At 39.9% G+C, this 27481-nt stretch overlaps 1 long non-coding RNA gene across 1 annotated transcript in view; it reads right to left on the bottom strand.

The window, feature by feature from the left end:
- The window catches only part of LOC144930160 (uncharacterized), a 227953-nt gene extending 200677 nt beyond the window's left edge, over nt 1-27276 (bottom strand). Inside the window, exon 1 of the long non-coding RNA XR_013635267.1 lies at nt 26986-27276. This is a non-coding gene — a long non-coding RNA (uncharacterized LOC144930160). The remainder of the gene's footprint in view (nt 1-26985) is intronic.
- Nucleotides 27277-27481: the final 205 nt, after the last annotated feature.

The following is a 27481-nucleotide window of genomic DNA, read 5'->3' as shown; positions in this document are numbered from 1 at the left end:
TTCCAGGACACAGCAGTTATTTTCTTGAACCTCTTTTTAAAATAATGCAACGGAGGCCTCAAAATCAGGAACGAATAAATAAATACAAGCTTCCTTCGTAAAAGATGCTAAATTAAGAAAAGAATATGTTGTGAGCTGGATTTCAAATGGCTCCAGAGCAATTACACGAGCTCAAGCAAAAAGTTTCTCCTCTCTGCTCCCCTATATGTGCTGCTCACAGAAGCAGTCCCTACAGCTGGAAAAGAGAAGGCTGAAGAAACAGGGAAGGGAATGATAGAGAGAAGGTCTTTGCCTCTGCAGCCTGAAAAGTGAGACTGACACATCAGGGGAGCATCTTACTCCATGCAAGTGATTGGTGTGAGGTTTACATTCTCCCTAATTGTCCTCCACTTTCAAGAATAAAAGCGTGTGTTAATACCACTACTGTGTAATTACTCTGTTTACCCTCTAATAAATCCCCTCTTTTGAGGGACTGAAAGGAAAGCATTAGTGTGTGTGTGTGGATGTAACTGCATAAATGCTTTAGTGAAATTTATTTATTTTTGTACAAACTTAACATGCTGTTAGAGGTATTAAAAACATTGCAAATGTGACTGTATTTATCAGAGGAGATTTGAAATTCCATGGAGCACTGTGTTCTATCTGTCAAATCATCACCCTTTTCAGCACTCATTATTTATAAAAACATTTCAAATTTTAAATTGTAATTTTTTCAACGTATCTCTATTTTCTTCAACAAGAGTAACATTTTGCTGACCTCCTCAACTGACATGATCTTAAATATGGGAAATGTTGGCAGGGAAGGGTTCCTGAGATGTGGAAAATGCATTGTCAAAACAGGTGTGTGAACTTGCTGAATCCGTACAGTACACTCACAGGCAAACTTAATGGAACTAAGCTGTTGTAACCTTGTACCTCTGTAAATGGTTTTATGAGTCGGAAAGGGGCGAGGAATAATGTAGTGAAAGAAAAGAAAAGAAACTTCTGCCCAGTATCTATTCATCTGACCAACTGAGGCTTGGCAACAGCATACAGACCAAGCAAACAAGAAGGGATGAAGTGGTCATGGCACTGCCTGGGTAATAAAGGGGAGTAAGAAAGTCCAAGGAAGAGATGAGGATCAAGGAGACTCTCTACCATGAGTAATGGGGAAGTTTGGATGTTAAGATCAGCAGGGACTACCGTGATCATGCACTCTGACATTCACATTATATGTACTTAACTCAGATAAAATCATCACACAGCTACATTGGACTTTGGAGAAGTTACTGTAATTAGTCTCAGTAACAGAGGCTCACCATTTGGGGTCCATGATGTTTTGGCCCCCTAAGTATTATTCTAATCCCAGCTTTCATTTAAAAGTAGGGTACATTTCTAGCCCCCCTCATTTCAGAGACACATTCAAAATGTAAACTGATTGCAAGTGTGAAAAGTTGTCATAGCAATTTTTCCTAAAAGTAATTGGTGACTCTGTTACCCTGTAACAACCCTCGCACATCAACAGGGTTTTAATCCAAGACCTGGACTAAAACGGACCTCTATCATGGATAAGTAAATCCTTTAGCTGTCAGCAGTAGTGAGCTGTTATCTCTTGTTACTAGTTACTTGTTACTACTTGTTACTAGTGGGATATATGTCACACACTTTACAAACATGCTCTTTCTGCCAAGAGGCAGAAAGCCTTGGCTCTTGGGGCATACAAACACCACAGCCCCAGATTTATTGGGAGAGCCTTGGCATCACTACTACTATTAGTGTAGTAGTGATGTTAATAGTAGTAGTTAATGTTAATAGTAGTAGTGATATTCTCTATTGTCATTTCTTCCTGTCAGCTCAGTGAAGATAGCCCTTGACTCATTCTCTCCAAAGGCTTTCATGTGCAGGGACTTCAGCATTCCCTTTTGCCACCTACCATACATTTGTGAAGACACTAGGGGAGACTGATATTTTGGACTGAAGCATCCTCAGTATATAAGGATGCTCAGCTCTATCACACTCTAATTTTGCAGTCTTTCCATCCCTGAACAAGATAATGTTCCACATGAAAGAGAAACTGACTGTCACAACCTGAATAAAATGTAAATGAGGCTTGTTGGCTATACAATTTATGGGAAGGGGCTGATGCCATTTAGAGAAATGGTTGATGCCACACGCTCTACTGGGAATTTACTCCTGGTGTGCCCAATCGGAGTATGCAACTTGCACACTGCCCTCTCTCTATCGTACCCTCAGATCATCAGAAAAACATCTGGCTCTCAGATTGTAACTGGGGCCATAATGAATTTCAACATCTATGGCTGGCCAGAAGGCTGTTTCCTTTCCTGTCACAAGAACCACCTAGAACTTTACATTCTCCAGGTAAGAGTGTTGCAGTGACTACATAGGGTACTTCTGAAGTCTAACCAAAAGCTATGGCTTATGTACTATTCCTGATTTTCTGGTAATGGATTTCTTGCATACTTGGAGTTATAAATACCAGCGGATATACAACATATTCATACAATATTGCTTCTCATTGCTGCTCTGAGATTCAGATCTCAGACGCCATATAGTCTTGACTGAGTTCTTATTCAGGCACAAGCCCCATTGAAATCATCTGGATTTTGACCTTGTAACTGATAAATGATTTCACAATAAGGTCCATAATGAGGATGTTTACATAAAAAAGAATTTACTTCAATTTAAGGATCTGCTTTCACTGTATTGTTGGCTCGAACTATAACTCGAGCTTTGCCCCAACCCAACTCCCATCCACACACCTACAATTCTCTAGGTCAACGTTTCTCAAACTGGGGTTTCTCAAAGCGGGTCACGAGGTTACTCCCGAGGGGCCAAGGGCCCCACTGATTAACTTTTACCCGTCCCTCGCAGCACCCCCTGCATGCCGGTGAACAGGTGTTCCCCAACATGCAGGAGGTGCTGGGAGGGTGGTGGAGGAGCGGGGACGGGGCGGAAAGAGGCAGGGAAGAGGAGAGGCGGGGGTGGGGCCTTGGGGGAAGGGGTGGAGTTGGGGCGGGGCCTAGTGCTGGGGGTGGGGGTGGGGGGGTCTGCAAAAGATTTTATATCTAAATGAGGGTCCTTGGGTTGCTAAAGTTTTGAACCGCTGCTCTAGGTTGAGTTACGTGGCATTTTGAAATTGAGCAAGCTGGCCCACTGGGGGTGTGATTTTAAGTCTCAGGGCTGCTAGAGCTAGTAACGCAGCACAGATGTATCAACTGAAGTTACAGCTAATCAACTGCTAATCCAATCACTCTATGATGCTAATCAAATCACTGTGTAGCTCTGCGGTTGCTTTGCATAGTGGTCACCCTCATTCTGTTCTCCCTCAAGCTAGACTAATTCAAGTGGAGTTAACCTGAGGCCTGGCTTGCACTCACAAGTTAGGCTGACATAGCGACAGGGCTCAGGGGTGTGAAAAACGGCCCTAGCTCTCAGTATAGACACAGCTTGCATCAACCTAGCTACCATCACTCAGGAAAACTGAGTTCTTGCAGTGATGGAAAACCCTCTTCTGTCACTGTGCGCTGTGTCTATGGTATGGGGTTATGCCAGCACACCTACAGCACTGTAACTGTCCCCGTAGTGTAGACATGACCTACCTCAAGCTCACTGTAGCAGTGACAACAAGACCTAATTTCATTCTTTCATGAAAGAGTCTCATTAAATGAGCCAGTTTGATACATCTCTGCCACCTTATAGTAATCACAGGAAAAGATTGTTCATCATTAACCACAAGTGGGAGTAAATAGTTGAGACAAACTAAGAAAAAATTAAAATAAAACCTCACGTGGATAAATAACAGTTACTAAATTAACTGTGCCCTGCTGATAATTTTAAAAGAACGGAGTGTACTGAGCTCTGTGGTATTCCATCAGCCTCTAATAATAATCTGCAAGGTGATTTTGAAAATTACAATTTGAGTTCTTGGCTATTGTGTCAACATTTGACAGGGAATGGAAATGCTTTTAAGAATAAGGTCCTTTATCAGTTGGCTCCCAGAAAACTCCCAGGCTATGCACAATTTCTATTCAGTGAATGGTTGTATATAATAGCATCTGTTAATGAAAAATATCACAGACTTGTATGGTATATTTTAACAATCTGCCAAGCACAACACAATGCAATAAAAACCATGTTGTCACTTAAATACCAGATGATTGCAATTTATCTTTAAATTATGGACCCATCGCTATGGCAAGTTCAAGTGAAAGACAGTCTCTGGCTAGCAAACATTTCATTTCACCTCTAAGAAAAGGCCACTGTCATAAGACAGGATACTGGGCTAGATGGTCTCATCTTATTATATTCAATAAAGTCCTGACATTTGTATAAATTCTTGTCTGTGAAAGAATGCAAGTAAATTTATCCTGGACACACACACACACACACACACACGTTATGCTCCCTTCCAACTGCTAGCAAAGTCCTTCTGGAAGAGGAGTCCTAAAAAGTGTCCACCCGTCTACATACATTTGCATATGAAAAGATATTTGCACTTTGTAGCTATACATACACCCCGAGATATTGTTCATAAATGACAAAGCCATGTGATACACACAACTGATAGCCTCCCAAGTGTAACCCCTGGCTGCTCAGCGTGGCACTCTGCCCAGCTCTTCTAGTGGCTAGGCCAGCCAGCAATCAATGGACCTGTTACAGCCTTGGTTAAAAGAGATGCGTCTTTTAAGGCAGTAGAGGCTTATGCATTAAGCTCAAAGAGATCCCAGGTTTGATCCCTGCTGTCAACAAGGGGATATTGCACAAGGAATCCTCTTCCTAGAATTCATTCTCACATGTCCAATCCCTAAGCAGCCTCAACCAGCTGCCATCTTTTAAAAACAGCCTGCTAGAGAAATATTTCCTCCTTCTCCCTTACCTATCCACCACAACTGTGGAATTTTTCCCTTCAACATTCACACTGCTTTGAAATGTAGCAAGGGGCATATTTGGGTGTGAAACAATGACAGGTTTAAGGAGAGTTCTCTCATGATTTATTAAGGCTAGAAACAGGAGCCCTGCTCTTCCTCCCCTCAAATGCACATACACATCTCCACCTTCTTGAACCAAATGGGCAAATCAGCCCTTTCAAGGTTCTCAGAAAACCACCTCCAAAAATATTTTCCACTGCGGAAGAGTCAGGGATCTGTGTCTACTGCATACATCTCCTCCCCATTCCCCACCCCTGCATGGGGAATCCTCTGAGACGTTCAACTATCTTGAGGCTGTATTCATTTTTCAGCAAACCTCCTTCATCATGTGGACCCTCCCCAAAGCATGGAAAGTAGGTTGTTCTCGGGCAGCTGCAGATGGAGCCATGCTGCCAAAGAGCCTTATGGAAGGCAGGAACACCAGAGCCGGTGTGAAGGCACAAGACTATCATGCATGACACAGACCTCTAGGGTATCTCCCAAAATCCATAGGTGCCTGGGGATAAATTCCCTGCCTGAGTGTTCTCCGTTTGTGTAGACTTCAGTAGGGAATGACCCCTGATAGCCACTCCCCTTTAAGGTTCCAACCCTTCCAGATCTCCCGAAGGAGATCTGCAGAGAAGGGAAACTGAGGGAGGATAAGGGTCTCGGAGAGGTGGTTCTGAGGACCATCCCCATTTCCGTGGATCTCCTGAAATTAACAGAAAGGGAGAGCCCTTAAAAATCTTTAAATTGGAGTCCCCTTGTTACCCTAGGAAGTCTGTTCAGACATCACCCCATGAAACTTAGGAGGGACTTCAAAACCTTAATAGGCTCCCTACCCCTGACAAACCAAAATAGGGTCATTATCCTCCGGTGAACCAAACTTAGAGAGAAAATCTTTTATTGGACCAACTTCTGCTGATGAGAGAGACAAGCTTACAAGCTTACACAGAGCTCTTCTGCAGACCTGAAGAAGAGCTCTGTGTAAGCACAAAAGCTTTTCAGACCGATAAAAGATATTGCATCACCCATCTTGTCTCTCTACTATCTTGGGACCAACAAGGCTATAACACTGCATGCAATGAGCCAAAATGGCTATTTGAGGCATCACAATTAAGCTAAGGCTCCTGGTGAGTTGGGGTTTGCCCTCCATGAGCTTAATAAAGGCAGGGGGAAGAACAATGAATTTAAGGCTTGCTGGAGGGGTGGGTGGCGTTCCCCTGCTGCAGATCTCTTTAAGTCCACATAAAGGAGGAAAGCACTCTTCTCTCTTGTCAAGGTTCCTCCCCCACTCTGAACTCTAGGGTACAGATGTGGGGACCTGCATGAAAAACCTCCTAAGGTTATCTTTACCAGCTTAGGTCAAAACTTCCCCAAGGTACAAAATATTACACCTTGGACAGGCCGCTACCACCACCAAACTAATACTGGTTACTGGGGAAGAGCTGTTTGGACGCGTCCTTCCCCCCAAAATACTTCCCAAAACCTTGCACCCCACTTCCTGGACAAGGTTTGGTAAAAAGCCTCACCAATTTGTCTAGGTGACTACAGACCCAGACCCTTGGATCTTAAGAACAATGAACAATCCTCCCAACACTTGCACCCCCCGCTTTCCTGGGAAATGTTGGATAAAAAGCCTCACCAATTTGCATAGGTGACCACAAACCCAAACCCTTGGATCTGAGAACAATGAAAAAGCATTCAGTGTTTTACAAGAAGACTTTTAATAAAAAATAGAAGTAAATAGAAATAAAGAAATCCCCCCTGTAAAATCAGGATGGTATATATCTTACAGGGTAATTAGATTCAAAAACATAGAGAACCCCTCTAGGCAAAACCTTAAGTTACAAAAAAGATACACAGACAGAAGTAGTTATTCTATTCAGCACAATTCTTTTCTCAGCCATTTAAAGAAATCATAATCTAACACATACCTAGCTAGATTACTTACTAAAAGTTCTAAGACTCCATTCCTGTTCTGTCCCTGGCCAAGACGACTACAGACAGACCCACAAACCCTTTGTTTCTCTCCCTCCTCCCAGCTTTTGAAAGTATCTTGTCTCCTCATTGGTCATTTTGGTCAGGTGCCAGCGAGGTTACCTTTAGCTTCTTAACCCTTTACAGGTGAGAGGAGCTTTCCCCTGGCCAGGAGGGATTTCAAAGGGGTTTACCCTTCCCTTTATATTTATGACATCTCTCTATAAGAGAGGCTCTTCATGAGCCTTTTTATAGGAAAAATATCTTTTTCCCTATAGAAAAAACTGCATAGCTATACTTTTCACCTCTATCTCATCTAAAAAGAAGGGTAGAGTGGTGCACTTTTTGTAAATGTTTCCCTCTGTCTTCTGTTGAGCTATACAATGTTATCTGCTAATAATATAAACTACATTTTAATAACTCTTGAAACCACACATTAAATCAACTAAATTTGAGTCTTTGGCACTACAGATCTCAATCCACTAAAGCAGATTTGCTCTCTTCCTTTATTTTATTGCTACAAAGTTGAAAAAAATCTAAAAAGAATGTTGGAACAGCATTTAACCCCTATATTAGAGAGTATCATATGTCAGGAGCCTCTTCTCTGATTAAGTTAGTATTTTGTGAAAATTTCTACCCCGACTTCAGATCTAACCTAGCAATTTTGAGACAGATGCTGGGTGGGTTTGGGGTTTTTTTTGTGCATTTTAGAGGAGAGGCAAAATCAGGCTTCTAATGGAGACTCATTTGCAACCAGACCTATGATACAACTATTGTCATTTCATAACTAACTACTAAAAAAATATTTTTTCTGTACTAGATTGACAGCCTGAATAAAAGGACAATGATTTTGGAAATCGGAAGAGTTTCGCAACAAGGAAGTCACAGATGGTTAATGGAGTGCCATGGGGACTCCTGCATCTGGTCCAGCAGCAAAGACTAATGACAGCTTATTCACGGCTTACTTTGGCCATTATCAATGGGGTGGCCAGATTAAGCATGGCAAAAGTCCAGGGACTTCCTCCATCTGCCAGTCTGCCCCTTAAACCAGAGATACGATAGCCAAATGCAATAGTCAGAACATTCTAAGTATAAGAAAGTGGATATTAACCTTAGATGAAGCTGAATATCTAAAGTGTTTATATTCTCCTATGCACTAAGATTTTAATATTACCCTTCAGTAAACAAGTGTCATAAGTGTGGATAATACTTCACAAATATTAAAAGACTGAGTCCCTACCTACAGAATAAACAATAGAAAGACCAACCAGAATTTTACCAGCTGCTTCATGGGAAGAGTCAGGAATATAAATTTTCAAATGTAACTTTCAAAAGAGTCTAAAATCAAACATCAAAATGTTAAAAGTATTTCTTTAATTCATGAAATACCATAGCGTCTAGTTCCCCACAGCCTTTCACCATATGCAGTCATTTACAGTTGAAAGTGAATATAAAACACTGCCATTCTGATGTGGTAGCATTCTACAGTGCTGTAAATGGACGGCAAAACCTGCAAGGCACAAAAGAATCAGACTCCAAGTCAGTAAGTATACTGTAATTTATGAAACAATAAGGAAATATATATGGATTTTTTATAATGTATAAATATATAAAGCCAAATTCTGCTCTTGGTTATACTGGTGTAATGTAAATCCAGATTAACTCCACAATAGTCAATGGTGTTACATCAGAGGATATGAGAACAGAATTTGACTCATAAATAGGAAGTTTTACCTTAATTTTTATTGGCAAATGAAATGAAGTATAGGGATCACTGTACAGGTTAGGACTGGCAATTGATACAGCAGTGGATTGAGATGTAGTGGTTAGTCCATGATGAGCGTGATGATATTAATTAGACCAGAATTAGATTTCTCTTAACTATTCTATGTCTTCCCAGCTGTATAAGCAGGAAGAAACAATTTGCAGGTCATATAATACAGCAGAACTGCTTGGCTTTCAGGTTACTTACATTATACTTAGGTTAAATGTGGTAGTTTTCGTGGTATAGAAATCAACATTAGGCACCTAGATTATGGTAGATTTACAGTAGTTTGGCAATATCCATAGCACTAGCCCCTAGTAAAATTAAGCCTGTCGGGTAATGAAGGAATACCATATCCATCAGAGTAAAAACTATTTGTTGGTGTCATTCAATGCCCAAGTATAATGTATCATGATCTTGTATTTCAGATGAGAAAAGCAGTTTTTATTTCCCCCCAGGGAGTAAAAATTAATTGTGGAGATGGGCATGTTTGCTGGTCTATTAAATGATATTCTCCTACCCAAATATAAAATTTCCCTGCTAGGACTGGTGCCTAAGGGAGTACAGACTGATTCATTACCTGTTGCCCTCAGAGGGTTAATCATTACGACTTTATTGACCACAGCTCTGCTCAGCAAAAGTGCTTATTTGAACCAAGCAATTTACAGTTGCTAAATGCAGGTGAGGGAGCCATCACAGCAACTACTAGTGCGGGCCAGGCATGCTGTTTGTTATCAGAGCACCCAGGCTGTTTCAATTTACTTAGTTTATTTTTAGTGGGTACATTTTATTTTTTAAAGGCCACAGCTCCACCAGTTGTTTGCAGTCTCTCAAGGCTTTAAAGCAGATGGCGCAATCATCCACCTTATGGCTACAGGGACACGAAGTTTCTGTGTACACACACACGCACTTAGCTACAACGCCCATGGAGGTTATGTGCTGGCATGCCTAATCAGCCTTTCAGCATGTATAATAAATACAAAATTGGATGGTCTCTTATGTATTGACTGAGAACATAAGTCATCTGGCATCATCTCTCTTTTGGGTCATTGAGCCCAACTGCAGTTCAGGAAGCCAAAGGCTGGAACAGGAGCATTTTGTGGTCTACAGATACAGCTGTAGAGGCAAAATTCACTTTAAGTAATATTTATATCGTCACTAGAGGATTTGACCATTACAAGTATAGCATGTAGGTTTGTATGGGAAGATATTTGTGCCTCAAGCTAATGATCTCCACAGAGGGATTTCAAAAGCAGTTTATCAATAATAGACCTATGGCAATCACCAGGCAGAATTTAGTCATACAACTGTTTCTTACAGTGCATTTGGGGATGGTTGTTTGGACGGAATAGTCAAATTATTCAGTATGCAATTGATAAAGGCTCCCGCATCTTTTCAAACACAATGTAATGAGGAGTTTCTTCAGGGCATGACTCTCTGTGGTCCGCACCAGAATTTTGTCCCTATTTACACAACATGCTTCATTTCCAGTCAAGGAAGAAAATAAACACCATAGCTTCCTTGCCTCATAAGTGCTTTTAAGGGTCAGGTCACTGTCTCGCAAAGCAGAGTTTGCTAGCTACCTTATTTTTAAATGTGTAAAGCAGCACATTCTTCTGAAGGCAAGAGATGGGTTCTTACACTTGTAGAATAATAATTACGCTATTCATAGGGTTGCCAATTTTGGTTAGATGTATTCCCAGAGGTTTCGACACATGACATAGTCTTTAATTCCTGGAGACTCCAGGACAATCCTGGAGAGTTGGCAACCATAACAATGAAAGCAATGTTAAAGCAAGGTTTATGGGACATTTAACAAAAGACACTGTCTCATGCTTAGTATGAATGAAAGGGACACAGTTTTCTCTAGGTATTTAAAAATGTGCCAACTTTTGATTGTTTTTGTATTGACAAGAGCATTACTGGGTTGGTTTAATCTTTTATTATATAAAGTAAATGAGCATGTGTACGTTAAATGTTATAATGGGTTTGTGTGTAGTCAGTAGTTATACAAGATGAGATCATATTGTTCAGTGCATTTCCAGATCAGATTCTTTAATGGTGTTTGTGGCTCTCACTGGTGCAAAGAGAAAGGTAATCAGTCTGAAAAATACAGTGGTGTTATAGACTTGCTTTGTTATAAACTGTTATTTTCATCAGACGTTACAAATATCATAGGGATGTGTTTGTGAGTTTGCCTGCTGCAGGAAGGTAGAATTTAGCAAAGTGAACCTACATATAGATGTCTTCTTCCTGTTTCAAATCTTCTCCTAAAAGGAAAGATTTGTTTAAACTCTTGCAGATCATTCCCTCATTTTGGACAGTAAAAGCAGAATTTGATGAATTCATTCTACAAAGGCACAATAACTTAGCTCCCAAGACTCTTCTCTCTGTGATAAGGTAAAGGGAAGTAAGTAGATAGAAATATGGAAGGCTCAGGTTTTACAATAGACAACATTACTCTGGCTTCATTTTGGAAAAGTAGACTGAGACTTATTTTTGTTGGAGGAGCGGGGAAAAGTGAGCATTCTTTTGCTGACCAATAATTTACCTCAGCTACAGTATTTGAAATGTGAAAGTATAAAATTCTTTGCTGTTTGAGTACTACTATGCACATTTTAAATTAGGTAGGAATTACTTTTAAAAAACAATGTGCAGTAAGTATTTAACATCTGGATGTTTTAAAACAGATTATATATATATTTATTGTAAGAGGATGGCGAGAATCAGAACCTCAAATCCAAAACTTTTGAAGTTTGGGAAACTGCAAATATAAATCTGAACTTCTTGTCATAGGTGCTGCCAGTGGTTCTCAAACTAGGGCCACTGCTTGTTCAGGGAAAGCCCCTGGTGGGCCGGGCCAGTTTGTTTACCTGCCGTGTCCTCAGGTTTGGCAGATCGCAGCTCCCACTGGCTGCAGTTCGCTGCTCCAGGCAAATGGGGGCTGCAGGAAGGGCGGCCAGCACATCCCTTGGCCCGCACTGCTTCCTGCAGCCCCCATTGGCCTGGAGCGGCAAACCGTGGCCAGTGGGAGCTGCGATCGACCGAACCTGCTGACGCGGCAGGTAAACAAACCGGCTTGGGCCGCCAGGGGCTTTCCCTGAACAAGCAGCAGCCCTAGTTTGAGAACCACTGTGCTAGTCTGACTTTCAGAATCTCTTCTTCCTTGTTCCAGGTTATACACACTCAGTATTTCCAACTGTCACAACTTTATCACAAATCTTACAATATTGGATGTTTTACTAAATGCCTCAGCTCCTGGAGACAAGGGGTTGCATGATTACACGAGTAACTCATCATCTTTTATTTATATTCTTTTTAAAAATAAAATAAAATAATGGTTCTAGCTATCATAAATGTAAAAAAGAAAAGAAAACTTGGTAATGTGACCCATGTGCACTCTAAAGTTTTAAAGAAACAATTGGAAAATAAAAATCATGGAGTTCTTTTTTAAATAATAGTTTAAGTCATTATCATGAATTTTGAGAGTCTGACTGAATCTGTGAAAGTTTGGAGTTGGCAATACAATATCCTAATCTTCTTTCCAGATGCATCTTAATGCATGTCCAAAATAATCGGGTAAAACCTAACATGAAAGATAAGTACATGCCCTTCAGAAAGTGACTTTATGAAAATTTACATTTATTGTTCGCTTGCATAGGGTGATGGGATAGGATGCACATAGCCCACACATAAAATTAGAAAGAGATGGGGTTATCTGCTCACATATGGAAAAAGGCAGAGGGTCTTTCCCTGCCCCAGAGAAAATGTTCAACCTGTCAGCAAAAAATTAGGACTCCCCAGATGGCCTGCATTAAAGGAGGGTTAAAAGAGAGTGGGGAGTCTGAAAGGATGAAAGAGGAAGTGTTGGTTCTCTTCTCATAGCACAGAAAAACAAAGTCAGGAAATTCCCAGACAAGTCCACATCAGCAAGCAAGGTTTAGCTGTGAAGTTGTGTAGCTTGCTACACTTGGGGCTTGTCTACACTTAAAATGCTACAGTGGCACAGCGGCAGTGATGTAGCTGTGCCATTGTAGTGCTTCAGCATAGTCTCCCATCAGCATAGGGAATCTACCTCCCTAAGGCCCAGTCTACACTAACAAGTGAGGTCTACCCAACTATGTCACTCAGGAGTGTGAAAAATCCACATCCCTGAAAGACATAGTTAAGCCAACCTAAACCTCATGTAGACAGTGCTTGGATGACCGAATAATTCTTCCATCAGCCTAACTACTGCCTCTCAGGGAGGTGGATTAACTGCATGATGCAAGAACCCCTCCCACTGCTGTAGTGTGTGTCTACACTGAAGTGTTATAGTGGTGCGCATCTCCAGGGCTACAGCTGTGCTGCTGTAGCATTTCAAGCATAGACAAGCCAGGCAGAAAGAACATATGACTTATCACAGACCTTGGTATTTCTCTCTCCTTCCACCCTAACCCTAGCAAAAGCAAGCAGTACCCAGTTTGGCATAGGGCTCTTCTTTTGGAACAAACAGGAAAACGTCAATCCTGACTTTCCGTGGGTACATCTCCACTGCAATGTAAGCCAATGCTTGAACCCAGGCTCAAGCATAACCCCCCCTTACATCTACACTGCAACTGCACTAACCCAGGACTTGGACCCAGGCTCCCAAGAACCTGTAGGGCTGAACGGTCTGAGGTAGAGTCATGACAGGACCGAGGGTCTGAGCCCTATTTATTTGCAGTGTAGCCACAGCCCCACTTCACTCAGGTCCTGGGAGTCATCTGGAAGCTTCCCACAATTCTATGGGACAACTTCCTTAGGCCTTTCTATTCCAACAATCTGCAATCCATTATACTGAAAACAGAAGCGCCCCCCCCCACACCCGCCAGCAAATGGCAGCAGTTTAGGTCAGTGTTAACCAATTCTCTTCTGATCATTGATCTGCAGTCACACTGTTAGAGAACCACCTGGGTTTGCAAAGGAGAGCAAATACAGACAGACAATCTGACGCCACACAACACCACTTTTGCTTAATATCACTGAGAACTGATGTATCCTGTCAGCCATTGAGGGAGCCCATATTGTTCTAAGAAAACAATAGAAAGACATGGACTCATTTCAAGACTATATTAGTACAAAAATGGATGCAAGAGCTATACTGGCATTCCCTTGTCCCTGCCAATATACACAAACATACAAAATGTCATGAAATCAGATTTATGGTCCAATCCTCTACTCCTTGTTCATGCAAACGTCCTTAGAAAGTAATAGGTAAATTTCCTGAGTAAGCACTGTAGGACCAGGTGCTTCAAATAGAACCACAATTTTCTGTATGTTTTGCCTACACTGATCCCTAGGAACATGGCACATGTTAACATGACTTCCTCTTGTTATATGGAGGAGATTAGGAGTATTCAAAAAACACCAGAGAAAATATTCCCAATGTCTGTTTTTGGAAACAACAATAGCTCATAGTCCCAAATTCACTTCAATCCTAAATCTAGTAGTAATATTTGTCTGACTAGGCCTGCAGTCACAATTCTCTCAGTAGAACTCTATATAATTTGCCAACGACTTTAGAAACAATAAAGTCACCACAATTTGGGTGTATAAACATAGATACTGAGAAGTAATTAGTTTAGTTCCTAGCTATACAAAACTATAACTAAGTAAATATAAAAAAGGCTACAGAAATAACTAAGGCAATTTAAGAACTTAGTTATACAGAAGATAGGGAATTGATTCTCTGCTCTCTCATACCAATTTTATGTCAGAAGAATGCCATTAATTTCAGTAGCATTACTCCTGGTTCATAATGCTGTAAAGTAGGAAGAGACTCAGGTTCTAGTTCTGTGCATTTGGAGAAAAGGATATTTAGGGTTTGACTTCAAAAGGAGCAGGACTCGGGGGCTAAAAATAATGACCTTGTCAAGGTGTATACACAGGTTTGAAGAGTATTTTAGAAAGTTTAGATTATATTGCATTTATGTCAAATACAAGAAGTGTGAGGCCCTAAAAGGAATTTACTTAAAATGGCTTTACATTAGTAGCACCAGCAATTAATATGTAGAGTCATCTACTGAAACCAGTTGAACGAGGATGTCCTGCACATTTTTTAAAGTGTTTTGAAGAAAAAAAAAAGTAAAATAAAGGTGCTAATGCTGCATGAGGTACAATCTTCTTTTGAGTCCCACATGTTCCTGTGAGTTGGAGCAGCAAAGTGATGCCTGGGTAATCATTTAATTGCTGTATTATATCTGTCCTCTGGGATACAAAATACCCACATGACTACCTTAAAATGATACATCTATTCCACTATTAGCACGTCAAAGAACACCACCGTATTTTTCCACCACAGATATTGCATGATGCATACCAAAAGGTGAGCCAACAGGTAAATAATGTGTGTGTGTGTGTATATATATATATATATATATAAAAGCAGAAATGAATGACCAGTGATGGTGAATATACAAGCAAAACACAGGATCAAAATATGAGAATAAATTGGTCTTATTGCAATTTGGGGAAAGACTCAGCTTTAAAACCTATAAGTTATTATATACATTTATTTTCATTCGTATACTATCCTTCCCGAGACCAGGGCATCTTATGATTTACTGCTAGAATTCACTGAGTTGGCACATCTCTACATTCACAAACCCACAAGCCTGCAGTTAAATCCAGAAGTTAAAGCATCATCTACAAGGCAAGCAGTGTGAAGTTTGACCTAATTATATTTTATTATCTGAACTCAAGATTTATTAGTAGGGTGCTGAAGATGCACAAATGAACATGTAAAGCAACTCCCACTCCAAAAAAGCTTAAGAAAGAATAATGTCTACTCTGCACATTCCTTTCAGCAGAATGTAAAATACAGACATTGTATGTACCCCTAGCAAAGATATAAATATCAGTGTAGATGATGAGATACCGCTTAGGCAAATAGAGCAAAGACATTTCTGAACCCTGTGGGTATGTACCCTAGTATGTAGCCTTCAGGGCTCTCTACTCACCCTTTCTACACTTATATTTTTAACAGTATAGTGTCCCACTGCCTCCTCACTGCTGGAGACTTTCACCAGTATGGGAAAATGCTCCAGCACTGGGGAAAGATTCTTGCATTTGCGGAGGTAACAAGGAACGACTCTGGCAGTAGGGAAGGCTCTGGTGCAGAGGGAGAGGCAATGGTGAAAGTCTCCGGCAGCTCCCTGCTCCCAAGCCCTTCCCTCGTCCCCCCGAGTCTCTCCCTGACACATGTGATGCAACCTGCTTTTCACTGCTTCATGTAGCTGCACAGAACCTACATGCCACCTCAGGAGGTGTGAGGTGTAAACGTAACCTCAAGACACAGATCACACTCCAGTCCTCTGCCCACTAGAAATATAACATATTTATTACAGCATCCTTCTCCATGGTGACTAGACACATTTTCAAAATTAAAAAAATAAAACAAAACATAACTTATGCATAGGTAACGGGAGAAACATGGTTGCTGCCTACAAGAGTTTTAGCAACCATTTTGTCATATTCTCAGTCAAGAGGACACAAAGCTCCCTTTCCATAAAAACAAGACAAACTAAATAAATATCTTGCATCAGGCCCTTTAGCTCACTAGACATAGGTGCTGGTGGATTTCCAAAAGGATTGCATTTCTGAGAAAGGATCCCTAAATTAAGAAGGCCCTGGAAACTGGTTTTAAAGTGTTCAAAGTCTAAAGAACCAACAGCAAGAAGCTTTGGGCTGATGTATTTAAGTACTGCAACAGTGTGGGGTGAAAGTCTGTTTCTCAGATAAGAGGGTGCCTCTGATATTATACAGCATTGATGAAGTACCTCTGACACAGAGTCCAAATCATATGCATGCTGAAGTGATTGTGATGCCCACATGCTTTACGTTTGGCTATATTTTTATTCACTTGGCCTGGATTTTGCTAATCCATTTCTTCTCTTTAGTAAAGTACATGATGCAATAAGCAGAAAATACCTCCTCAAATAGTAGAATAGTCAGTTGATTGGCTGAAACAATGTAATTGCTTAAGCAATTTCCTTTTCAAAGTACCGAAGTCCTAAAGCTCCTCGAGATTATTTCCAGAAGGGAAGACTGTGTATTGCATTTATAAAGAAACTGTCAGAAATATTTGGCAGTGATATGCCTTGGGTGGGGATAGACTTCAGGTACTAAATGGAAAACTTTCCTGGCTGAGGTGTTCAGTAACATCTCATGTGAAAAGAGACACAAGACAGATTTAAACAGTTTGACTTCTATAAACTAGACTGAGAGTAGGTCAAATGTGGGCATCTCTGGAGCATTAGAAAAATCATTATTTGCATTACTGTATGTAATGTTCCCAGCAGTTATCCCCTGGGTGTTATATTTTTAATTGGCAGAACACTGGACTTCAATCCTGGAGTTTACATTTTATGAGAAGAAGAAAACTGGTAGAAAATAATGAGAACCATTTAAGAGAAGTTCATAACCATCAGGTTGTGGGCTTAGTAATTGTTTTTGCTGTCTGCTATGTGGATGTTCAAAATACTCTGAAAGGGCTTGTGGTCTTATTGAGCCTTTTAGAATCTGATTGGAGACATCCAGGTAAAGCCAGGTGAACACGTATTGTGGTAATGAACTCCTTACAAGAATCTAAATAACACAAGAAACCTCTTCCCATCCTCTGACAAGTCTGCAGGGCATTAGAACCATACAGGAAAGAGTTAAGAGGGTCAGGAATGTATGCTTCTGTGCCTCACAAACCCACCATGCCCAGATGACAATCATAACAGGAGGAAGGAGAAAAGGGGAAGGAGAGGGAGAAAGTTACAATGTAGGTTGAGAAGGGCTCGTTTCCCTGCTTGTACACTAACAGGAGGAGATGACTTTATCTGGTTTCCTAGAGGGGGAAGAACTTTGGTTCTGGAAAGTACTTTCATCAACAGTGAGGAAGAACATAGCTTGTGACAGGGCCCCAATTGCTCGTAGAAATAGGGGAGATCATCTCTGCACAAATACTGAGGTGGGTAGTTTGCACCTTGATCCAGGAGCTCCTGGGAACTAACCAGGCCACTTAACTTGCACACAGCTGCCCAAGGCCCCTGTAGGCCTTGTGACAGCCAAATAATAGTTGAAGCACTGGTCTGCCCCAGCAACAACCCCTCCACATCCTCCAAGCTATCCCCTGGCCTTAGCTGCTGTACCATGGCCTCCTGCAGGGGGTAGGGTAGAATCAGTAGAGCTGATGTTGGATCTATCAGTTGGGCTTTCTTTACCGGGGTTATTTACCAGGTATTTTATAGCTTCTTTGCAGCCACTTTGTATCAGTGTAACAAAGTGGCTTCATGGCAATTGTCAATATAGCCCTAGACATTTTATTGGAATAAGATGTGGAGAAGGAAGAGCAGTTGCCAATTGTGTTGCTGATATTTTGCTAATTACATTATCTACTTTCTTATAGGACTGTGTTTGAAAATTATCAAGAAAAGCTTTCTTGTTCTCTTACATGAGTGCACAGCAGTAATGAGCAACCCTCCAAAAGCTTTGATGTTTTGGAATGACATCCAAAACTTTATCTGAAGCTAATTGAAATTTGTCACATCTCAAAATAGGGTTAGATAGCTGAAGAGAGGTGGCTTTCCTGTGAGGATTTTTACTTTGGTTTCAATTGGGTAGGACATTTCACAACACTAGTCTCCCGTATGGTAATTTAGTATATCCAGATACTGTCCCAGCCAAAACTGGAATGTGAAGGTTATCTGCATATTTTTTTAAAGTTAAACTTGAGAAAAAAAAATGGATCTGAACTTTGGATCATGTTTCAGTGCCTTTGTACATCATGAGAAATCATTAAATAATGGGTCCATCCTTACTCCCAATGAATTTAGTGGCAGTTTTGCCATCAATTTCAATTGTAGAGGGATTGAGTCTATCGTTCTACACTCAGCAGTACATTTATTTATCATCCAATAAAGGCTGGAGCCGATAAGTATTGTCTGGATTTTGGATGACTGGGCAATGCAAAAAAGGAAAACCCATTTCTTTGTCTCAATTTTTGTTGGAAGAGGAAAACAAAAGTCTGTTTACTCCAAGAGGAAAAAGATGAATGCAGCAGTTTATAAACCAGTATATTGCTACTCTCCTCTATACCATACATAATTCCCAGTGGCCACATGTCTAGTCTATCATCTTCACCTTTAAATATTCTGGGCCATGTACAAGTGGGACTGCTGATCACTCTTCAGTATTAAGAACAAATGTACTCCTCAATGGAATCAAGCAAATAGTTAATCATCATGCATTCTTAGTAACTGAAGTGGTCACTACTTCAGATCTGGCCAGGAAGTTAAACTTGCACCAATTTATATCAGGAATCTTCAATAATTGGAAGGTATACAATATACTTGGGCTACTGTCCTTAGCCAACTACTGGAATTCATGAAAAATACTTTAAAAAATAATAACAACAGTATAAATAATTCAAGGAATTGACATGGCTTTGTTGTTGCTATAAACAAGTTAATTTTCTAAGGTACAAATCTGCCAAGGAAGGACAGCCAACTAAAAGAAGTACTTTGCACTATCAGCTGTTCTGCAGGACCTTGCTGATGTACTTTGTGCTCCACAGACCTGCATCATTAATTATTGTACAGAGGAAGATTTGTCTGTGCATTGTTCTACACCTCAGCATATTCAGTGTTTTTGCAAAGCAGTAGCATTTTGTTGCCTCTGTTCTAGAGGTTTGAAATTCAAGTCAATCCACAATTTGTAAAAGCTTATCTCCAGACTGTCCTTCTACACACTTTAATAGTATTTTTCTTCATTATACACAGTAAAGTATTTTTTCCTTCTTCATGTATTACAGCTGGTCATGTTAGTTGGATGGAATAACTGTAAATATTGGGAAAAAAATTTCATTGCAGGATTCAACCATCTGATGACCAACTAAAGTTCATGCACTTTGAGTTACAAGCTTTTTCAATACCTTATATCCACCACAGAGCTTAACTAGGGGGCACATTTTACAACTGAATCTGCACAGGTGGATCCTTGTACCAATATGGAGGCTGATTGAACACACCTAGTTTCGGCATTGGTGCTGCAAGAGTCCATCCACATATCTGACTGCAGGATCGAGGGCTACATACACAACAATACAGAACAGGATGGGGGTATGCATATATTTACATACAAGATGATATGAGGAACAAAAGGTAGAATTAATATAAGCATTGGCTTATTCCTGAGCTTCTCAAGCCAAGGGTTGTAAATAGCTGTCAGTGAGTCCTGATCTGTCCTTTTCATATTGATAAATAGGATGATAAATAGGTTGATCTGAGGTATCTGGGAACAGGGGTCCCAGCTTTAATTATTTTTTAATTTTTAAAAGAAACTGGAAAAAAATAACAGCAACAGACCCAGCTTCATATGCATAATATAGTTGATATCTTAAATCAGCTCTATTAAAATGAGTCTAACAGTTTTCATAATATTTAAGTTATTCTTGTAAACTTCTTACTTATAGCAATGATAGTCAGAGACACATGACAATCTTCCCCCGCATTGACTCCAAGAAAGCAGAAAATGGGAAAAAATGTTTCCTGTTCAGCATATCCGGAGTCTTATTTGGAGACATGTCTGAATAATTGTTTTATACATCTTTAAACATTCATCAGTGACAAATCTTTTATACATGCTTAGCAGAGCATCCTAGACTGTTGCAGGTTTCATTAGCTAAAGTTTCAGAGTGACTTCTGTTTATCATAATACCACCTTACATTTACACAGTAGTTTTCATTCAAAAGTAATTCAAAGTGCTTTACATAGTGTGTGTATTTAAAGGATAAATTCACCACCTAGTAAATTAGAGACATCTCTGCAGTGGAACACAGTAGACACTGTGACAAGAGCTTCTATGTGAGATTGTGTGTGTGTGTGCGTTTGAAGAAACCTCATTGATTTTGGATAAGCAGAGCATAATTAAATTATACAGGATTTGTGGAGAAGACAGTGAGCTTGGGGTTAATGCACTACATTCTGACTCAAGGGTTCTGGCTTCATTTCCTGGTTCTGATACAGACTTCTTGTGTGATCTTGTTCATGTTAATCAATCACTCTGGACCTCAGGTCCCCATCTCAAAAATCATACTTCCTTTCTCTCAGCCTTTGACAGTCTTGCCTCCTTAGACAGTACGATCTCCAAAACAAGGACTCTCTCTTGCTGTATGCATCTATAGCACCTAGTGCACTGAGTTCCCAATCTTGGTTGGAACCACTTGGTTCAACTGTAATAAAATGAATTGCAGCCCCTCCTCTCAGAATGCAGCACATCATCTCACAGAGAAAACTGCAAACAAGCAAGCATGTGATCATTGTGATCTTCAGGAAAATATAAAAGGAAAATGACTATTGTTTCCATTTAAGATGCAGTTCTGGGCAGGGACATCTTTTTGCTATATGTGTGTAAAGTGCCTGATCACTGACTGTGGCCCCTAATTCCTACCAAAACCACAATACTTTAAAGGTTAAGTTAGCTGTATCGTAAAAGATGAGATGATTTTGGCTAATACTCCCATCTTTATTCACATTGAGTAATACCTTACTCTGCGACTACTCCTATTGTCTCGTTCAGCTGGGTAACTTAGGCCAGGTCTACACTAAAAAGTCAGGTGGGACCCAGCGAGGCAGATCAGGGGTCTGAAAAATCCACACCACACCCCTAACCAACATAGTTAAGCCAACCTAACCCCCTATTTAGACAGAGCTAGTTCAACAGAAGAATTCTTCAATTGACCAGGCTACTGCCATTTGGGGAAGTGGATTAACTACAGCTATAGAGGACCCCTGCCATCTCTGTAGTGAACACCTACACTCAAGTGCTACAGTGATGCAGTTGCTATGGTGCAGTGGTTTAAGTGTGGACATAGCCTTATTTGTGTAGGAAGATACAAAAATAGCAGGAATAGGAGAATCCCATCTTTTATAAGTATGCTGAAAGTAACTTTGAGTGACTCATACTCAGAACATCCCAGTTTTACAAGGTAACTTTTGTTTTAAACAGAATTACAAATTTCAAAGCTTCTGTAAACCAACCAGACTTGGCAGGTTACCTTGTCCAGTGAGCAAATATATTCTATTTCAAAGTTAAACAGTTATAAAAATAACTCTTTCAGAAGTAAAATAATGGAAGAAGGAGGGAAATAATTTTCTGCTAGTTTTGGCTCACATTTTTTTTCCAATTTCACATTGTGTCACTGTTTTTAGTATATGCATTCCCTTGAGCCTCTCTTCTCATGTTTTAGCAACAAATCACTTGGCAATAAGAATCATAGAACTGGAAGGGACCATATCACTTGGCAATCATAGAATCATAGAACTGGAAGGGACCTCAAGAGGTCATCTAGTCCAGTCCCCTGCACTCATGGTAGGACTAAGTATTATCTAGAGCAGTGGTTCTCAAACTAGGGCCACCACTTGTTCAGGGAAAGCCCCTGGTGGGTAAGACTGGTTTGTTTACCTGTCGCGTCCACAGGTTTGGCCAATCACGGTTCCCGCGGTTCGCTGCTCCAGACCAATGGGGGCTGCAGGAAGGGTGACCAGCACATCCCTTGGCCCACGCCGCTTCTGCAGCCCCCATTGGCCTGGAGCAGCAAACCGTGGCCAGTGGGAGCCGCGATCGGCCGAACCTGAGGACACAGCAGGCAAACAAACTGGCCCGGCCTACCAGGGGCTTTCCCTGAAAAAGCAGTAGAACCAGTTTGAGAACTACTGATCTAGAGCATCCCTGATAGGTGTCAGTCTAACCTGCTCTTAAAAATCCCTAATGATGGTGATTCCACATCCTCACTGGGCTATTTATTCTGTACTTAACCACCTTGACAGGATTTATTTTCCTAATGTCCAACCTCAACTGCCCTTGCTGCAATATATACCCATTGCTTCTTGTCCTATCCTTAGAGGTTAAGGAGAATATTTTTTCTCCCTCCTCCTTGTACAACCTTTTATATACTTGAAAACTGTTATCATATCCCCTCTCAGTCTTCTCTTTTCCAGACTAAACAAACCCAATGTTTCCAATCTTCCTTCATAGGCCATGTTTTCTAGACCATTAATCATTGTTGTTGCTCTTCTCTGGACTTTCTCCAATTCATCTACATCTTTCCTGAAATGTGGTGCCCAGAACTGGACACAATACTCCAGTTGAGGCCATATCAGTGCAGAGTAGAGTTCAAAGATGGCATTTAAAAGAAAAATACTACTTTAATCATTCATTTTGAGAAAAATCTTCCAGTCAGTATATTTTTTCTCTACCATATTTGCCTAAATCAAGTAGAAAGATTTTGTTTCTAGGTTTTGGCACTGAGATTTATGAATGAGTTTTTCATAACCTTTGGACTGCTCAATTTCAGTCCCCAGAGCCACCTCTGATACTGTGCAACTGTGCTGAGGAAGGTGTTGAGGAGTGACCTCCTGCATGGAGGAACTGTGCAGCAAATCTGTCGCCCAATAGAATGTGTGCAGCTAATGTGAGGGATCCCTCAGTACAGAGAGGAAAACAGTGCTAACCACTGATCGCTCTAAGTATACTTATTGGTATAACCTTCATTGGAAAATATTTTCACTAGTTAAGCTCACTCTGTTACTTTTCATCTAAATGTCAGCTGCCTTGCATTGATGTCAATTTGCTGTGTTAAATAGTGCTATATACAGAAATATATTGCAAATATACTATATATATAGTACTATATACAGAAATAATATTGCAAGTAATACTCAAGGACACTCCTATGGAGTAGTATTGTATTCCACTTGATGGGTGGCTTCTAAAGTCAGCTAATACTCAGCATGACCAAGAGGTTCAGAATCCAGTCAAAAGTGACTTCAGTGAGATTACTCACATGAGTAAGTGTTTTCCAGTTTAGGCTGATAGGGAAAAAGGGAAATGAAGGGTGTAGCATTTGCTCTATGTCTCATTTCAAACAAATAGCATCCACTTTAAAAGTTCACTGATATCTATTCTCTCCTTCCACAAGAATGTTGCATGTCTGAAGAAACTACATATTCCATATTCCAAACAACTTAAAGGTTCTTATCAGGCAGCTCAGTCAAATATGAGTCTTTCGCTAACCATATCAGAGCACTCATCAACTATTTCTTTTCATGACAGCTCCCAGGAAATGTTTCTGGAATGAGCAGATATGTAGCATCTTTTGGACATTTATAGCAACTAATATTAAATGCAGTTGTCTTATTTTTCTTGAAAGTGTTTCCCTACACACACTGGATGGACAGCTGGATGGATAGATGGATGGACACACACAATAAATTTAAAACATTGTTGTATAAATCAGCAGCATCATCAGGACTAGCCTCTCAATCATCTGCATGCATACAAAAAATCAATAAATATTTTCTGGTTGCTCTATCTGATTAAAATAGTTATATGTTCAGAATAAACTCATTCAAGCAGAATGTATTTAAAAACGGGTAAAGGAACCAATAGCATCTGTCCAACGTGGCCTGCTGTGTGAATAGTATAGGAAGAAAGGGCCCCCTAATGGCTTCAAGTTATCTGTGAAAATAAATAGATTTCAGTTTCCTGAGTTCCTGGTTGAAAGCAGAAGCAAAATGAGTTTCTGAATGGCAAAAAATTAGTAATTTGGGTAAATGGTTGATATTATTGAACCAAAGTGTGAATGGAGTGACCAGTCAAGATTCTCTGTGCTCAAAAAGTCAAAGGAAATGAACAGTTTAGACTACATAAATCCAGCTTGAAATGAACATCTGTTTAAGAGGTAAATTCAATTATTTAAACCTGGGACTGAAAAAAGTGAACCCTTATGGTGTAAAACTTATGCACAGACGCTATCAACACATTTAAATTTAACAATCTCAAAACCTAAAATAACGTGAAGGCTTTGGATTCTCCCCCCCTCGCCCTTTTTAAAGAAATAATCATTCAAGCTGAGTATCGCTAGTAGAAAAATAAAAGTCTTGTAATTTTCTTTTAGAATTTCATGATGAGCATCTAAGTATTAATGTTTTTAGATACTTGTTTGTCGGGGGCTTATTGATATTATACCCCTTTGATGTAAATTAAAACTGATGCTTATTTTGTAGTTTCATGGCGGTGGGGGGGGATCCCATTGAGGGAAACAACCAAGAACAATCAGTGATTCCTCTCTTTCATAAGTGGTACATTTAAAGAGCACAGGTTCAATAAGCAAGCATGTCTGCACAGATAAAAGGGAGAGGTGAAATGTGAAAGCTTTCCCATAGCTCTTAGTCAAAGCTATGCAAAAGAAGTATTTGTAAATGTTACCCTCAGTGCTACATATTTAAAGAGACAGGCATGCATTTTCATAGGCGCCTAAGGGAGTTAGGAATTCGGCTCCTAATGAAATTCAATGGGAGTTGGGTGGAAAATCCCAGCCCCAGCTAATATACTTGCTAGCTCTACCCCCTTCAGTACCTGACACATATACTGTGCTCTGTTAACATTGTCAGTAGATAAAATAGAAAGCATTTCTCTCTCTCTCTCTCTCTTACTTTGGGCTGGATTCTGACATTTACCTTGTACAGTAATGTATTCTGGCCAGCAGTCTTATTTATTCTATTGGGACTGTTCATGTAGTGAGGCCCTATTCAATGCACGTAAATGCGGCAGAATCTGGCCCTAAATGAGTCCGCTGTTAAATGTGAAGAATATCACTGGAGGAAAGGCTAGAATTACCTATATGCATAAATTGTGTTTATCAACTATAGAAAGACACTGGGACTACTTAACTACACTATGTAAAAACAGAAAGCTGAATACAATAGACAGACAGTGCTTTTTTTTTTTTAAGGCTGGTCAGTTTGCATTTTTACTTTTCTAGCAATTTTTTTTCATAAAGTATATTAAAAATGAACCCAGATACCTCGCTCACCCATTCAAGTATGCACTCTACTAATGCCAAATTCAAAAAATTATCTATGACCATATTTCCCTACATACCAGTAACTAGTTTTTAATTAATATTTAAGGTCTACAAAATATGAAGAGTGAACTGAATAATTATGAATAAGGTATTTCATGTTACTTTTGGAGATTTTGTAGTTACCAGGTGAAATAATATTATTTAATACTTTAATGTTGCATATACAACATAGATAAAATATTTTGGGGGAGGAAAAAATGTAATTGCAGCATATCCACTGATGGTTTGCCATCACCAGGGGTAGACTGCAATGTAGGGTTTAAAAGAACAGAAATTTTAGGATCAGTAACCTCCTGTAAAAATTCCTTAACTTGATGACCCATAGGAAAGTTATTCCTGGTTGTGAGAATAACTGCTCAAATGCTTGGATTAATGTAGTGACTACTCCACTTTGCTCAGATAGAAAATTGAAGTGGCTAGAATACAAAACATCCTTTTGGCTGGGATCAAGAAGCAGAAAGCACAAACAAACTAAGATGAAAGGTGATGCAAATCATCACAGTTAAAAAGAATATGATATGAATGCCTTTTGTTTGAAGTCACAGTGCTGTCTTTTCAGCTTTACTCTCCTGTCACCTATAATCCCAAAGTCAATCATCTTCCTGACTGCTGCATAGCCTAAAGCTCAATTATTTCTTTTCTAACCTATCACCTTCCATAGAGGTAATGAAACTGTTTCCCACCAAGTTGAGGGATGTAATGTCTGAAAAGTTTACGGAGAACAAAAGATGCTTTAAGGGAGGGGAGTGTCAATGTCACATCAAAATAGGCAATCAACTCGATAAGACTAGTACATCAGGCACAGAATAACTGAACATCTGAAGATTCATGTTTCAGCTCCTAAACCTTGGTATTTTCTTTTCAAGCAGAACGTTAGCTATAATTACCATATCTCTAATAAGATGGCAGTATAATGCCATATCATTTAAGACAGATCATGTTTGTGCAGCAGTGGTTAGCTTACCGTCAAAAGACAGATTTTGTTTTAAACTACTGACAAGCACTGTGAAATGCTCCCGTGAAATGACTGCCTTACCTGGCTGCACAATATGAATAGTCAAAAATTTACTGCCCTAAATTGCTTAGCATTTGTGGAACAGTTTACATTATAATATTGCACAAGTAGATAGAAAAATGTCATTGCTACCCACTTCATTTTCACTTAGTTTGGGCAAAAGTATAATCAACATTTTTCACAATCCAGAACTCCTTCCTAATTCTCTCTGTGCATGCATAGTATTTGATACCTATCCATCTGAGAATGAGAGAAAACTATATGCAATAAATACATACTGTACATGAACCCAAAGCTCATAGGTATTTTTTAACATGCAAGGTATACAAAAGAATAAGGCATTTTTTTTATTAACTGCTGAGAAAGGAGAAAGAAAATCCTTACCTGGAGGATCAAACTGTGTATATTATCAGTGCTGTGTGGGTTTAGTGGGGAGAGGGCGAATTTTTGTTTTCAATAATGAACCTCTTCTTCAGAGATGCAGATTGTTAAGAGATAAGTAAAATGAACTATTCCAAGGTCCAGTCTATCATCGCTTGCACAGACTTGAGGCTAGCATCCTCTCATGAAGGAAGAAGGTAGCTCAGTAAGTTGTCCACTGAGGGAGCTAGGTATCAGTGTTATCAGGCACCAGCAGTCACATACTGATGCTATAGTACATACTCTCTCCCTCTCTTGCTCTCTCAGCTCTGAGTCTAAGCTCCTTCTGCTGCTGTATAATCAATCTAGCCTGTCTGAATCTAATAGGCCTCTATTTAACCAGCCAATCAATAGAAAGGATTCCAGTGCTGGTCCCCAGGGTCTTTTCCAGAAGTGGTACAAAGTATAAGAGTTTTGGCAGCAGTTTAAACCAAGTATTTTTCAATATTTTATCTCCCTT

Source organism: Lepidochelys kempii, chromosome 2, assembly GCF_965140285.1.
Source record: "Lepidochelys kempii isolate rLepKem1 chromosome 2, rLepKem1.hap1, whole genome shotgun sequence".
Taxonomy (NCBI): Eukaryota; Metazoa; Chordata; order Testudines; family Cheloniidae; genus Lepidochelys; species Lepidochelys kempii.
This window is presented reverse-complemented; position numbering and strand designations above follow the sequence as displayed.